The sequence below is a fragment of the Hoplias malabaricus genome, chromosome 12 (assembly GCF_029633855.1).
Source record: "Hoplias malabaricus isolate fHopMal1 chromosome 12, fHopMal1.hap1, whole genome shotgun sequence".
NCBI classification, from domain to species: Eukaryota; Metazoa; Chordata; class Actinopteri; order Characiformes; family Erythrinidae; genus Hoplias; species Hoplias malabaricus.
This window is the reverse complement of record NC_089811.1, coordinates 2544105-2561019: the sequence shown is the minus strand read 5'-3', so window position 1 is coordinate 2561019 and position 16915 is coordinate 2544105.

The window sequence follows — 16915 nt, the reverse complement described above, 5'->3', positions numbered from 1 at the left end:
GACTTTGTGTTCTCAGTATTGGAAAAGTCAGTCTAGCATTGATTCTTGTCTTGTCTCATTCTGTTAGAGGCTGTTTTTGCTAAAGAATGTGTTTTTCTTTCCTCAGTGGAGGAATATGTGAATGGTTGTGTTGTCCTAAGTATTTTGTAGTGGAATCCACCATCTGCATTGAGAAAGATCTGGGCAGTGTTGGTGTCATTGGGGAAGGCCCAATTAAAATTAAACCCTCAACTGTGAAGAGAGGCCTAGTTTCTCGTCTGCTGTTTCATGTCTGAGAGTAGATGACTGGGCTCACTAAAGAAGGTCAGAAAACGTTAGTCAAACAATATGCTACTCGCAAACAGCATTTTGAAGTTTCATGATGTGAAACCGATTCTTCCAACTACAGTGGAACCTTTACCTAAGAACTTGATCCGTTCCGTGACCCGGTTCGTAAGTGGAAAAGTTCGTTTCTCGAGTCAAGTTTCCCCATTTAAAATAATGGAAAAGCAATGAATGGGTTCCAGCCCCCGCCCCGAAAGTCACCCTTTCTGCACTGATCTATGTTTACAACACTCTCAAATTAGTAAAAAATACATGTAGCGTTACTAAAAATAAAAGAGAAATACAGTGGAAACAGTAATAAAAAAGAAATAATAAAGTTGTAAGTGGTTACACATCGCTACCTTGAAGACGTGACGACTGGCTGGAGGAGTAACACAGGCACTGGCTGTATGACGGGAGGTGGGGGGGTGGGTGGAATAACGGAGAGTAGGCGGTGAATGTGGGGAGACGAAGCGTAGATGCGGTTTAACTTAGCACGAATTTCCATGTCTGCTATTTACACTAATGCTAAATTGCTAAAGCTACAATGTGCTAATCTTAAAAGCTCACTCAAGTCTGGGCACTGGGAGACTCGCCTATTGGCGTCAGTGGACATTTCCAGGCGCCGGCTCGGAGGAGGCTCGGGTTCGTTTCTAGAGTCGTGGTTCGTTGGTGAAGGCAAAAAATATTCAAATGACCGGTTCGTATCTTGGAAAGTTCGTTAGTAGAGGCGTTCGTTAGTAGAGGTTCCACTGTATATGCATCTGGGCCTGGTCAGTGTGCAAAACATTGCTTTGCACAAGCTCCCAGTGCTTCCTGGCAAATGTAATTAGTGCATCTTGACTCCTTGTGTTTCTCTCTCTGAGGAATACCACTGGAAATAAAGTCTCTGCAGATTTCACATAGGGAAGATGGCAGCTATATTAGCGCAATAACTATATCCAATATATTTCAGTGGCCGGCTTATATTGGCACTGGTGGATGAGGACACATCAGGAAACCTTCACCTGTTGACAGAGGACAATGTGCAATTAGTCACAGTCTCTGTGTCTGGGACTTCCTTTGACATGGCATCTAGGGATCATAAAAAAAATGTTATGAGGATTATTAATGGCCATGCACTTGGCAGGCCTTCTCAAGTATCACATAATTTCCATCAGGCTATGACGCAGATAGGATGCATAAGAGAACTGAGCTCCTTCCCAGAGTGCTAACACTTGTAAGGCTCCCACGCCAAGGGTCTCGGTCAGTGCGAATCTAGTCATTGCTAGCATAATGCTAATGAGTAATAATAGCTATTGCTACTGCTGCTTTCTTAAGTAATGGTCCTGTTCAAACCTGCTTTAACTTTCTCATTAATGCCGAATTTACCCTCCTCTGCTTAGTTTTTGTGTAATATGTAACACACACACACACACACAAACACACACACACACACACGAAAGACTGGTGTGGTGCAGGTTTAAAAATAGACTCATATACTTATGAAATACTTGTAAACATGGACTTGCAACAAGTTGGCACCCTATCAGTTTGTTTTGAATAGCTAACATGACTAAACCACAGGATCACTGGGGTATCAAAGTAACCTGTTTGCAAGTATTTATTTCCAAAATGTATTAATATCCTTTTGTGCAGCATGGTGGAACTTGTAGTCCAGATTTTGACCCTCACCTTGGGCAACTGTCTGTGAGGAGTGTGGTGTGTTCTCCCTGTGTCTGCGTGGGTTTCCTCCGGGTGACTGTCTGTGAGGAGTGTGGTGTGTTCTCCCTGTGTCTGCGTGGGTTTCCTCCAGGTGACTGTCTATGAGGAGTGTGGTGTGTTCTCCCTGTGTCTGAGTGGGTTTCCTCCAGGTGACTGTCTCTGAGGAGTGTGGTGTGTTCTCCCTGTGTCTGCGTGGGTTTCCTCCGGGTGACTGTCTGTGAGGAGTGTGGTGTGTTCTCTCTGTGTCTGCGTGGGTTTCCTCCGGGTGACTGTCTGTGAGGAGTGTGGTGTGTTCTCCCTGTGTCTGCGTGGGTTTCCTCCGGGTGACTGTCTGTGAGGAGTGTGTTGTGTTCTCTCTGTGTCTGCGTGGGTTTCCTCCGGGTGACTGTCTGTGAGGAGTGTGGTGTGTTCTCCCTGTGTCTGCGTGGGTTTCCTCCAGGTGACTGTCTGTGAGGAGTGTGTTGTGTTCTCTCTGTGTCTGCGTGGGTTTCCTCCGGGTGACTGTCTGTGAGGAGTGTGGTGTGTTCTCCCTGTGTCTGCGTGGGTTTCCTCCAGGTGACTGTCTGTGAGGAGTGTGGTGTGTTCTCTCTGTGTCTGCGTGGGTTTCCTCCAGGTGACTGTCTGTGAGGAGTGTGGTGTGTTCTCCCTGTGTCTGCGTGGGTTTCCTCCGGGTGACTGTCTGTGAGGAGTGTGGTGTGTTCTCTCTGTGTCTGCGTGGGTTTCCTCCAGGTGACTGTCTGTGAGGAGTGTGGTGTGTTCTCCCAGTGTCTGTGTGGGTTTCCTCTGGGTGACTGTCTGTGAGGAGTGTGGTGTGTTCTCTCTGTGTCTGCGTGGGTTTCCTCCGGATGCTCCAGTTTCCTCCCACAGTCCAAAAACACATGTGGATAGTCTGTGTCAATTGGTCTAGATATGTGACTGATTGGGTGAGTGTGTGATGCACTGGCCCCTGTCCAGGGTGTGTTCCTGCTTTGCGTCCAATTATTCCACATAGGCTCCTCACCCAACATAGCCCTGATTAGGATGAATTGGTGGCAGACTATGAATGTACTTTTGTTCTTGCATTTTAATCCCATGTGAGTTTTATGTAGCATGTGTATATTATGGGAGGCACAAAAATTACACATTCACACACTGAGACAGTTTCATAATGTAAAGTGACACTGATTTAAAACTGGCTTAACCTGTCTCCTGAGAGCAAGAATTCAAGTCTGAGGTCAAAAGCACTCAATCTCCAGGGACCTTCAGAGAAAATGGTGGAAAATTGTTTTGCTCAGGAGCAGCGTTTCTAAGAACAGAGTTGATTGGTGGTTGGGTGGATCGACAGGACATGCTAGGACTCGTCAAACAGAGCTTATTCAGGGCCCATAAATTCTCAGTCATCTCATTACATCATATGAGGTTAGCAGGGCAAAGTTTGGAAACTCAGTAGCTTGGAGCAAGAGCTATTGCCTGATTATGCTATGCTAAATGTCTTTTATGTTAGAGTGGTGTTTTCCCCCAAAAAATACTAAAATGTTTGATAAAAAATGATTTTGTGTATGAATAAAAAAGCACAAATGAGCTATGTATGAATTCCCAGTCTAAGCACAGCCTCATTTCTTCTGTTGGAGCCATTCATGGGTCAGCCAGCTGTTAGAGAACCGATGACACATATGACACACTGCATCTGAAGACATTTGGTATAAGAGGTCGGGCTCCAAATCTCCAGCAAACAGACTAAATTTAAACTATGACTGTGCGATAAATCACAATCCAACTCTAGCATCACGATTTCTTACCAGAAAAACATCTGAATGGGTTTCGCAGCTCCTCTACTTCACAACAGCAAAATATCTGCTCTGAAATGAAGCCCCAAATGGAACACAGAGGAGAAAAATAGTGCAAAGGCCACTGCATTTTGGAAGATTAATGGCTGTTTGGCTGTGAACTTCTCCTCCACAGAAAGGAGCGAGGTCAACGGAGACTCAGCACATCTCTCAGCTTCAAGGGGTGTGGAGGACACACAGTAAAGACCAGGAAAAGGCAGGAGTTTCTCGCTTATTAATGACGTCTTAGTACATTTGTTTGGAACACAGACATAGATTTAGACGCAAATGGTGCTTGTCCACTGCATAGTACATACACTACTCGACTCTACTCACTGCTTGGTACTTGGTTCCTCGTTCATTTTCTACTACAACAGCTGCCCCTAAATATAACTGGTGACTTCCCAAAATACTGTCTCTAAAGTCCACAACAAACCTGGTTGTAGTGTTAAGTAATGTTTACTCATCGTATATTCGCAAGTTGTTGAATCCAGATGTGTGCATTGGTTCAGACAGATCAGTTGAGGTTTGCTCCTTGATGCACGGCCTAAATCTTGTGTATTTTTGTTTCTTTTTAAACATTGGGCATCATTTTATGAGCTGCCATTGTGAGTCAGATAAAAACACGTGTTCTCATGTGTATGCGACTCTAGCTCGGAGATTTTACAGATGGCTAGTTTGTGCTGGATGTCTGTATTTTGTCTGCATGTAGAGTGACAGTTCTCTCTGGTCAGTTAGCACTCTCCAATGTTTACATATCATGTATTAGTCCATACTCAGCTCACTTAGAACCATGAGCGACCAGGTAGCAAAACTGCCAAAAGGAAAAGCACAAAAGCAGAGCAGTGTTTGAGCAGAGTTAAGTAGATTTCAGGCAGTGGAAATGCACCAAAACAGTAGTAAGCAGCTTTAAAGCCCAATATTTGAATGTCTGGATTTTCAGATGATTGAAAAAGAGTGATCTTCTCATCATGTTCAGCGTTGTGGTGGGTCCGGAGCCTACCCAGAATCATTGGGTGCAAATCAGGGAAACAAATCTGGGCAGGTCACCTGTCCATCACAGGGCATCACTCAGCCAGTCACTCAAACACAGACCTGTGGACAGTTTCACGTAGCTAACTACAAACCTGCAACCCCAAAGGATTTTAGTGAATTACAGTTTGTTGAAAATGACGTATATCCAAGCAGCTACATTTATTTTAATACTACAATAATCCTGTGGTTTAGCCTTGTTTCCTATCTCACACAAAATCGTATTCTCTGTATAGAACAGTACAGTACAGGCACTAAAGGTACAACAGTGGTTTTAAAGTAATATTTGTGTTCCCTAAAGGTACTTTACATTCACTTCTCCCAAAGGAAAGCTGAACATGTGTAAGCTTTCATTACAGAGATGTGTAAAATAATAAAATACCTGGGGATGAAATTAAAGCAGATGACTATGACAAATTTACAGCAGGTTTGCTTTCAATTAATCGAATATAAACTACTGAATATAAAACATCTTTAAAATAACTTACAACAGTCATCTCTGGAGTAACACTAGCTGCTTGTTACTGTTATTTAGTATAAATTCACTGCAAAACGAAGACACAATAAAAAAATGCAACCATGGTAAACATGTCCAATGCTTCTGTAAAATAGCAGCCCACTGTTGCTCTCTGTGCTGAAGTCATAGCTTTAAGCCTCTGATCTAGAAAATGGAAAACCTCTATAATTGTGGATTGGTGCCAAAATACCAGTTCAAATGTCTCATCAGGGAGGACCAGTACGACACCATCAGAGACGTCATGGTTAACGGTCGAACACACAGGACTGCGAGGTCTGAATGCATGCATTCCTTAGCAGCAGTCTCCAGGCTTTTGTGAGCTCAAAATGGAGGGGAAATAATTTACTGCAATGGAGAATCCCAAAGGGGCACAAGGAAAGAGCGTGGAAATTTCCTGCACACACAGCAGTCCATCTGTCTGATGTTGCTGGGAAAAGACCCCTCACTGCCCCTCAGTTCACCCTCCTTTTCTTAAAATAACACTGGAAATTATGCTTTATGATGCTTTTGTCAGGGAGATCCCCTCGGGAGAGACACGGAGAATGGAAGGTACTCTCTACAGAATAAAGCATGAGGCCAACAAAAAATGTAGGCAACAATTTGCATTAATCTTTTTGACTTCTGCCAACTGCTAATAGATTTACACTGATCCAAAATAATGTTTTAAGTACGGTGAAGTTTTTCAGCCATTCATAGCAAGATATTGCCTCTGAAAATGGTGGGGACTTCAGGGAGGAATAAAAATGTTGAACAAAAGAGATATGTGTACATCTCTGCAACAGAAAATAACTCAAAGAAAAGCAGGACCATGATGGACATACGTGCTGGCTTTCTTTCCTAACATTCATTCATTCATTCATTCATTATCTGTAACCCTTATCCAGTTCAGGGTCACGGTGGGTCCAGAGCCTACCTGGAATCATTGGGCGCAAGGCGGGAATACACCCTGGAGGGGGCGCCAGTCCTTCACAGGGCAACACAGACACACACACATTCACTCACACACTCACACCTACGGACACTTTTGAGTCGCCAATCCACCTACCAACGTGTGTTTTTGGACTGTGGGAGGAAACTGGAGCAGCCGGAGTAAACCCGCACAGACACAGGGAGAACACACCACACTCCTCACAGACAGTCACCCGGAGGAAACCCACACAGACACAGGGAGAACACACCACACTCCTCACAGACAGTCACCCGGAGGAAACCCACGCAGATACAGAGAGAACACACCACACTCCTCACAGACAGTCACCCGGAGGAAACCCAAGCAGACACAGGGAGAACACACCACACTCCTCACAGACAGTCACCCGGAGGAAACCCACGCAGACACAGGGAGAACACACCACACTCCTCACAGACAGTCACCCGGAGGAAACCCACGCAGACACAGGGAGAACACACCACACTCCTCACAGACAGTCACCCGGAGGAAACCCACGCAGACACAGGGAGAACACACCACACTCCTCATAGACAGTCACCCGGAGGAAACCCACGCAGACACAGGGAGAACACACCACACTCCTCACAGACAGTCACCCGGAGGAAACCCACGCAGACACAGGGAGAACACACCACACTCCTCACAGACAGTCACCTGGAGGAAACCCACGCAGACACAGGGAGAACACACCACACTCCTCACAGACAGTCACCCAGAGCGGGAATCGAACCCACAACCTCCAGGAGCTATGTGACTGCAACACCTACCTGCTGAGCCACCGTGCCACCCCCCTTTGATTTTAGTTTTTTTTTAATAATTAGTTTACAGTTAAGAAGGCTTGTGTCGGGAGAAGTTGTCCAGCTTTGCAGGGGAATTCAAACACAATAAAAAATTAAGTTCTCCAAACTATTAAATTAAGTTGTCAGATGATTTTGCAAGATTTTTTTTTTCTCTTAAAACTGTGTGTATATTTAAGTGTTAGGGGATGGCCATTAAAATTGATTACTTTTGAAATAAGCCAGGAATCTAAAAAGGACCTTAAGAACAAACTTCATTATCCAACCTCTGCTGACCACCCATACCAGCTGACAATATCCAGAGATGGCACCACCCAAAGCTGGTATCTAAAGGACAGAAGTCCATCAGGAGATCAGGAGCTGGACCTCAGCAGAGGCAGCAGAAAATGTCATGGACACTGCACTGATCTGCCATGAGAGAGGCTGTGCTCTCTCAGGGGAACAGGGTTGACGGGGAAGTGATAGCTTCAAACACTGTTGCTGATCTAGGCTCAGTTACTGAACATTCATTACACAAACTAAGAGAGAAAAACAGTGCGTCTGGCATCTATCAGAGAGAACAATCCCCTAGTTCTCTTCACCAAGACAAGCATCTTTATCGTATATGAAACAACATGCAGTACACATTATAAAGAGCACAACAACAGCAGCTACAACATAATAAGGCTTTTATTTGGCTGGGGGCGAAAGCATGGTGCATGCCCATGCTCATCCCCAGAGCTCCCAACAGGGGCATGGAGCCCACACCACCTCCACAATGTGTGCTGTCAAGATTTCAGCAAAGGATTAAGCGCATTGTGAAAATGTGACAAAATAAAAGTCCTGACCTCTATTATATAAATGAAGAGTTGCTGATCTTCAATATTTGGTGCAGAAATGGAATTCAGTGCTAAAGCAATAAGATCAGGACACGGTCTTGGTGGATAATAGGAACCCTGCCGGGACACACTCTACAAACCAGCAATGACAGCTCAGCTCAGCAGAGAGAGAGAGAGAGAGAGAGAGAGAGAGAGAGAGAGAGAGAGAGAGAGAAGATAGAACAGAGATAGAATAAGAAATGGAGAGAAACATTCGAGAGAAAGAGAAACAGAATTATTAATAAGAGACTAGGATGACAGAGAGAGAGAGAGGGAGAAAGAGTGAATAAACAGAGGACAAAAGGAGAAGCAAGCTTCATTAGTCTCCCAGCTATATTTCTAAAACATGCCATTTCAGCAGTGTACTGTATGTTATCAGAGAGAGAGAGAGAGAGAGAGAGAGAGAGAGAGACAGAGTGGGGGAGGGTTGGAGAGAGAGGACAATTACAGTGCTCATAATGAGGGGCTGTAATTTGCTGTAATGAGAAGAGTGGGGGAGAAATCTAATTGTTTTGTTTACAGAGTGTTACGGAAGACAGCTGCAGTTAACAACAGATTTGTTCACGTCTTAATCACAGCGAATAATTAGTACAATGGTAGTAATCAAGATCACATCAGTCAAACACTCCCTTCCTCTTTGTACAATACCAACTGGTCACTTTATTAGAAACCCCTCCCTTGGGGGGCTCCAGAGTGACACGGTCTAAACATTGGTCCTATTAGGCCCCAGTTTAAAGAAATTAATTGGCTTCCTTATATCTGCGTGAGTACGATGGCCCTCCCCCACCAGACTCACTCCCATTCAGTACAATGCTCAGGTATTTTGGCTTATGGCAAATTAGTGGAGAATTAGTGTTCACCTGGGACGGTACGGTGGTGCAGCAGGTAGTGTCACAGTCACACAGCTCCAGGGACCTGGAGGTTGTGGGTTCGAGTCCTGCTCTGGGTGACTGTCTGTGAGGAGTGTGGTGAGTTCTCCCTGTGTCTGCGTGGGTTTCCTCCGTGTGGTGTGTTCTCTCTGTGTCTGCGTGGGTTTCCTCCGGGTGACTGTCTGTGAGGAGTGTGGTGTGTTCTCCCTGTGTCTGCGTGGGTTTCCTCCAGGTGACTGTCTGTGAGGAGTGTGGTGTGTTCTCCCTGTGTCTGCGTGGGTTTCCTCCGGGTGACTGTCTGTGAGGAGTGTGGTGTGTTCTCCCTGTGTCTGCGTGGGTTTCCTCCGGGTGACTGTCTGTGAGGAGTGTGGTGTGTTCTCCCTGTGTCTGCGTGGGTTTCCTCCAGGTGACTGTCTGTGAGGAGTGTGGTGTGTTCTCCCTGTGTCTGCGTGGGTTTCCTCAGGGTGACTGTGAGGAGTGTGGTGTGTTCTCCCTGTGTCTGCATGGGTTTCCTCCGGGTGACTGTCTGTGAGGAGTGTGGTGTGTTCTCCCTGTGTCTGCGTGGGTTTCCTCAGGGGGCTCCGGTTTCCTCCCACAGTCCAAAAACACACGTTAGTAGGTTGTTTGCGCCAATGTTTGTAGGTGTGAGTGTGTGAGTGAATAGGTGAATGTGTGTCACCCTGCAAAGGACAGCCGCACCCTCCAGGGTGTGTTCCTCTGGCTTGTGCCCAGTGATTCCAGGTAGGATTACTCACTGTGACCCCTCAGCTGGATATGCGCTTACAGACAACTAGTGAATGGTGTTCTCCTCCAAGCATTTTGAGCTTCAGTAACATTGTGAAAAGAAACAATGGCTGGCTGCACGTATCTCACTCTCACCTCTGTTGTTTGGATATAACAAAAACCAACACTACACTCATAACACCACACACACCCACACACACACACACACTGTGACACTGCTGAGAATGGTTCACCTCCCTAATAATAAATGGACTGGCTCTAGCTGACCATTAATGAATTGAATGGGTGGGGGAAGGGGTGGTAATTTGTGCATGACACATATTGTGAGCCCATAAACACACACACACACACACGCAGAGAGAGCGAGAGAAACGGCACAGCTGTAGAACATAATTCTCTGCCAGTGAATGAGAGGCTGAAAATAATTCTGTGTTGGACACAATTACATAAATGAACTGTGCTGTGTAGTGGCCACAATACTGACCTCATATAATTATTTCATTCGGCCAATTCAGGACACATTGCAGACCTTACATCTACAGCCGATTTTGCTTTTACAAACCTGAGACCAAACAAACAGATTAAAAATGAGGATATCTTCAAAATCTTGCTGTTGAAATATTTCACACAGAAAATAACGTGTGGCCACAACTCACTAAGCTGTGGGAACAGGATCCTATTGCATGGCCATCACTTCTTCACCCAATGGGAGTCACTTGCTACTAAAGTTGGCCATGATTTGGCCTAGTAAACAAGGTAAGGGAACGACTCACTCTGGGACTATTAAAGGATTGTCTTATCTTATATACAGTACATACATATACACCAATCAAAACATAACATTATGACCACCTCCTTGGTTCTACACGTGCTGTCCATTCTCTGAGCAGCTCTGCTGTGTCTGATCCACTCGTACCAGCACAACAAACACTAAGACACCAGCAGTGTCAGTGCCACTGCAGCGCTGAGATGGATCTACCATTAAAATCATACCTGTTTGTGATGGTCCTGTGGGGTCCTGACCAAAGAAGAACAGGGTGGATCTGGGCAAACAATGTATGTAGTTCAACAAGTGGCCTGCAATCTGTAATTGTACAACTTCTCCTGAGTGCTCCTGTGTGGTCAGTGGAGCTGAGAGAGTGGACAGTGAGTGTAGACACATGGAGGTGGTCATAATGTTATGGTTGATCTGTGTATATCTCATCAATATCCAAAGAACTTTCAAGAGGAATGGACCAATAGAAATGCTCTAAAATGACTATTTCAAATATAATATATGTGCAAAGATGATAGACACACTTAATTATCACTGATTTATGTAACTGAGGTGCACCCATTGTGGATGTTTAAACACAAACACAATGCAAACACAGCATGTCAAACCTCCAGAGACAAAGGGGTACAAACCCCTCATGATTTTGAGCTTTGGAGCAGTGAGAACTGTGTTTTCTGAAGGAAGGAGCTCTATTCAGCACCTAACTAATAAACCTTAATCTGTTTATGACCTCACTAATGCTCTTATGGATGCTATCAAACACTCTTGACAATGTTCCAGGATCTGGAGTAAAACCTTGTGTAATTCCAGTGTTTCCCAAGGGTGGACTTGTGATTATGATTTCAATATCCAAGAATGTGGGCCAGTGTAGGGTGCCAGAGTGTGGCCAGAATTGTGCCAGTGAGTTTACATTCAAACAAACTTCTCCTGCAGTGGAACCAGGCCAACTGTGAAAGCAACTGTGAGGTTCAAGAGAAGAATAAATAATGAGGGATAATAAGAGACAAAAGGACAAATAATTAAGTTTCTCCAAGAGTTTGTTGAGCAAACATCAATTGGACGCTGTAATCAATTGATTTTAAATCATCTGTGATAATTAAATCAGCTCTGGTTGTCCACGAGGGAACCTCTGATAACAAAACCCACATATGATCAAGTTCCTCATGGAAAATACCAGCTCCAGGGACCTGGAGATTGTGGGTTCGAGTCCTGCTCCGGGTGACTGTCTGTGAGGAGTGTGGTGTGTTCTCTCTGTGTCTGCGTGGGTTTCCTCCGGGTGACTGTCTGTGAGGAGTGTGGTGTGTTCTCTCTGTGTCTGAGTGGGTTTCCTCCGGGTGACTGTCTGTGAGGAGTGTGGTGTGTTCTCTCTGTGTCTGAGTGGGTTTCCTCCGGGTGACTGTCTGTGAGGAGTGTGGTGTGTTCTCTCTGTGTCTGAGTGGGTTTCCTCCGGGTGACTGTCTGTGAGGAGTGTGGTGTGTTCTCTCTGTGTCTGCGCGGGTTTCCTCCGGGTGACTGTCTGTGAGGAGTGTGGTGTGTTCTCCCTGTGTCTGAGTGGGTTTCTTCCGAGTGACTGTCTGTGAGGAGTGTGGTGTGTTCTCTCTGTGTCTGCGCGGGTTTCCTCCGGGTGACTGTCTGTGAGGAGTGTGGTGTGTTCTCCCTGTGTCCGCATGGGTTTCCTCCGGCGAGGGCATGTCTACAATATTGGAGGTGGGCCCTGGCCCCACCAAATGTCACTGTGGGGCAGTGCGCAAAAAAACAAGTGTCAGAGAGAGACTGTGGATGTATAAAATTCCCGGAGGCTGCAGCAGGGTCTGCTACACATCACTAGATCCAGTGTAGTTCCTGGTGTGCTGCTAATTCAAATATTAATTTTTGAACTCTCTGGAATTGTTTGTTTATTGAATATATTCAATACTAATAGGTTGAATCACAGGTGTCGAATTCACGGATGTGGACAGTTGAATGTACTAGAAAAATATTTAACACATGACAGGCTTGTGCAAACAGACAGCATCTATAAAATATTCAGCAACAAATATAGAATTATATATATATTGTCCATGCAGAATAATGCAATATTTTAGGTCACTCTCAGAGAATGTGTTCATGCAGAAAACCAACAAAATGACATTTGAGGTACAGAAACCTTCGCACATGACCTTACGATTTCAGACTCAAGGCTCAGAATGTTGTGCACTGTGAGTGTCCCAGATCCACAGCAGTGACAGCATCTGCGTCCAGGGTGAGCTGAGTGTCCAGCGGCGGTCAGACAGGCTGCAGACGGAAGCCTGTACACGTGTGACCTAAATAAACCTCTCCACTGCTGCACACAAGAGCTGCTTCTGAACATGAGTGGACCGCAACAACATTTTCACCTGGTCCTCAGTGGGTACATTTACATACAGCCTACAATCCATAAATAATGTGAATAATAACTCAATGAAAAAAAAAAGAGTACCCCTACAATCATAGACCATAGTCCATCTATTGCTCTGCATACATTATTTGCTCCCTTTCACCCTGTTCTACGTTGCTCAGGACCCCCACAGAGCAGGTGTGATGTGGTGGTGGGTCATTCTCAGCGCTGCAGTGACACTGACGTGGTGGTGGTGTGTTAGTGTGTGTTGTGCTGGTGTAGAGTGGATCAGACACAGCAGTGCTCCTGGAGTTTTTAAACCCCTCAGTGTCAGGAATGAGATTAGTCCACTGACCAAAAACATGCAGCCGACAGGGTCCTGTGTCACTGATGAAGTCCACAAGATGAAGACCAGTTAGGTAGGTGTGTCTAAGATAGTGTTTAAAACTTCCAACAGCACTGCTTTGTCTGATCCACTCGTATCAGAACACCAACACACTATCACGTCAGTGTTAATGCAGCGCTAAGGATTGTCCACCACCCAAATCACGCCTGCTCTGTTGGGGTCCTGACCAATGAGGAACAGGGTGAAGGTCTGTATTTGTAGAATTACAAAGAGCTCCAGTGTGTTCAGTGGAGCTAAGAGTATGGACAGTGAGTAATGTATCACACAAGAGATTATAAGTACTCTATAAAACCAAGCAATCAATGCTAGTCTGTTTTTTCAACTCCAATGACACTATATGAGCACTGTGTAGTCATGCAATTACAGACGGTTGCTCCGCATACTTGTTACCCCTTTTATAAACTGTTTTTCAATGGACTGGACATTCACAGAGCAGGTACTAACCTGAATGGACAACAGTCACTGAGCCAAACATTTCCAGCCAACAACATCCAGTGGGATGTTGAACCCAGAACAGTTCAATTGTTGCATGTTCCAACTGTTTATTCCAGATGTCCCCTGTTGCAAGGTTTTAAAGAGCTTGGGCCTCCGACCCCTGGGGCAATTCATACACATTGAGTGACTTCCCTTGGTCCCTTAACATTGTCTGTCACCAGCCCCCACATTAACAAACAGCACTGTTAATGATTGTTAATGATTGTTAGCATCTACTCCACTCACTGTCCACTATGTTTAAAGAACTCCAGCAACACTGCCGTGTCTGATCCACACACAGCACCACCACGTCAGTGTCACTGCAGGGCTGCGTATGAACCACCGCCTGAATCATACCTGCTCTGACTGGACCCGAGCACTGAAGAACAGTGTATATATAACTAAGGGCGTAATATCATAGTGACTCACAGTGGAAAGCATACAGTTTGTGAATTGCGTAACAAAAAGTTGAGGGAGATGGCAAACTGTTTGCCATCTGCTGTGCAACAGTTACGTAACGAAGCAGCAATTAATGTGAGGTCCTTCAAACATGACCCAGCCGTTTCAGCACATTTCAAATGGATGGCCATGATTCACTGTTTGTTTTCTCTACAGAAAAACAAGCCAAAGTAACACACATTATGATATGCATAAGCTGCGATTCATTAAGTTGAGAGGGGCATAAGGCATACTTAACTCTGCTCTTTAGAATTACTTACTAATTGGACTCTCTGGGGGTCTGATTTTGGAGGGAAAGAGGTTTGGGAAACTGTCAGAGTGGCCTTTGATGCGAGATTCCCAGCGGCGTGTGATGGAGAGACAGATCAAGCGCTGACTGAGACGTAAAGGGAACATACTCTACTCCTTGTCCACAAGTGATAACATCTGAATTAAACATCTGTGAAATGCTGCGGGCAAAATACCACAAGGATCAAACACCACAGCAGCATTCAGATCTTCTGGTTTCAGCACCTGTTCCTTTAAATTCACCCCAAGCAGTGAGGAGCAGAGGTTCTGGTTTTTCTTTTTTATCATTTTTGCTTGGTCCTCATTTTCTTCATTTTTACTCATATTTCTCTGTGCCTGTTGTGTTTGTTTCATTCCGTTTAACCTCGTCTTTGCGCTCTCGCATAAACACAAGTCCAGCGCTCTGATTGGAGGCACTCTAAATAATTCTGAAGTGTCTGCACTCTATCTAAGAAGCAGCAGTTTGGCAGCCCACAAAAATCACACTGAGTGGCCTTGTTTCACAGTATAAGGGTTGGAAGGTTCCAGACGCTTAAATACATCTGCACATGCACTGAGCAAGTGACTTTGATACAATATGTGCCCTAAAAGAGTCAAGCCAAGTCACACCAACACATCTAACACCTTTTTCCTGTGAAAGATGAAACCGGTGGTGTATTTGCAGAAAGCCAGCCCCATTCCTTGCTGGAAGGAGATAATCGTGAAGCCCAACAGTGTGACTGACTAATGACGCATCATCTTATTCTGAACAAGCGATTGTGGCTACAGTAAAGCAGGAAACCAAATATTTACCCAGTTCAGTCTTGCAGTTCAATCCTTGATGTACATACCTTGAAAACTCTTCTTTTCTAATCATTCATTCCCAGCTTCTCTCCAAACTTTCACCTGATAAAGGAGATAAGACCAAAACGTCCAGCGTTATTCCTGAAATCAAGAGTACCGTGGAACCTCTACCTACGAACTTGATCCGTTCCGTGACCCGGTTCGTAAGTGGAAAAGTTCGTTTCTCGAGTCAAGTTTCCCCATTTAAAATAATGGAAAAGCAATTAATGTGTTCCAGCCCCCACCCCGAGAGTCACCCTTTCTGCACTGATATATGTTTACAACACTCTCAAATTAGTAAAAAATACATGTAGCGTTACTAAAAATAAAAGAGAAATACAGTGGAAACAGTGATAAAAAAGAAATAATAAAGTTGTAAGTGGTTACACATCGCTACCTTGAAGACGTGACGACTGGCTGGAGGAGTAACACAGGCACTGGCTGTATGACGGGAGGTGGGGGGAATAACGGAGAGTAGGCGGTGAATGTGGGGAGACGAAGCGTAGATATGGCTTAACTTAGCACGAATTTCAGTGTCTGCTATTTACACTAATGCTAAATTGCTAAAGCTACAATGTGCTAATCTTAAAAGCTCACTCCAGTCTGGGGGCGCTGGGAGACTCGCCTATTGGGGTCAGTGGACATTTCCATGCGGAGGCTCGGGTTTGTTTCTAGAGTCGTGGTTCGTTGGTGGAGGCAAAAAATATTCAAATGACCGGTTCGTATCTTGGAAAGTTTGTTAGTAGAGGTTCCACTGTATTTGCAGGTAACTTGCCTTCTATTGCTACAGTTACAGCCTCTGCTCTTCTAGGAAAGCTGTAATCTAGATATCAACAATTTTTGTGAGGATTTGATTGCATTCAGACACATAACCATTAATGAGATCAGGTGCTGATGCTGAATGATTCATTCTGGATCATAAACACCACTCCAACTCATTTCTAAGGCACCATCTGCTCCACAGGCCAATGCTGGGAAGATTTATACCAGTACAGCCAGTGCTGAGCATTGGGCGCGGTAGCCATATGGTCATGTGCAGCTGCTCCAGTGTGTGCCATTTCATTCCATGCGATGCTAAGGAGAATACACAATATGTGGGACAAACGGTGCAGCATGTTAACATGTGTTAGTTCAGTAGGTGTCTCAATGAACGAGGCTGTGACATTGTCACACACCTACTGCAATTTCCTTTGGGCTTAAAAAAAAAAAACAAGTGTTATCTTATCTTACAATTATACATTTATAAGATGTTAATCTCAGTAAATCTTTAATCACACGCGGTGACGGCTGAAGCGGAATAAAATATATATATGTGCGATAAAAAGAACAGCTTAATGATTAAATATTACAGAAGCTGATCCAAAGCATCCTCTGCTCTGATATCCTCTCGTCGTCATGGTGATGTCTGGCTCCCTATCTCTCCCTCACACACAGCGGGAGAGACAAGGACAAGCACCGCGAGGGTCACGCTGCGAGTGCTTCTCTTCTCACCTTTGCTCTCATGCTCTACATACAAATATAAATATAGATAATCCCCCTTCCGTTTCTCCATTTTTGGAGAGCATCTCCACGGTGACGTAAGTGAGATTTCTGCACTTTCACAAAGACCCACCAAAGGTCAAGGCTGAAGTGATGAATGCAGGCGAGTTCAGTATTCAGAGAGGAAATGGATTTGTTTGTCCTTGGCAGAAGAGACAAAGTAAAAATGTAAAAAAAAAAGCTTAAAAAATACAGGGAAATTCAGTTGTCAATGTG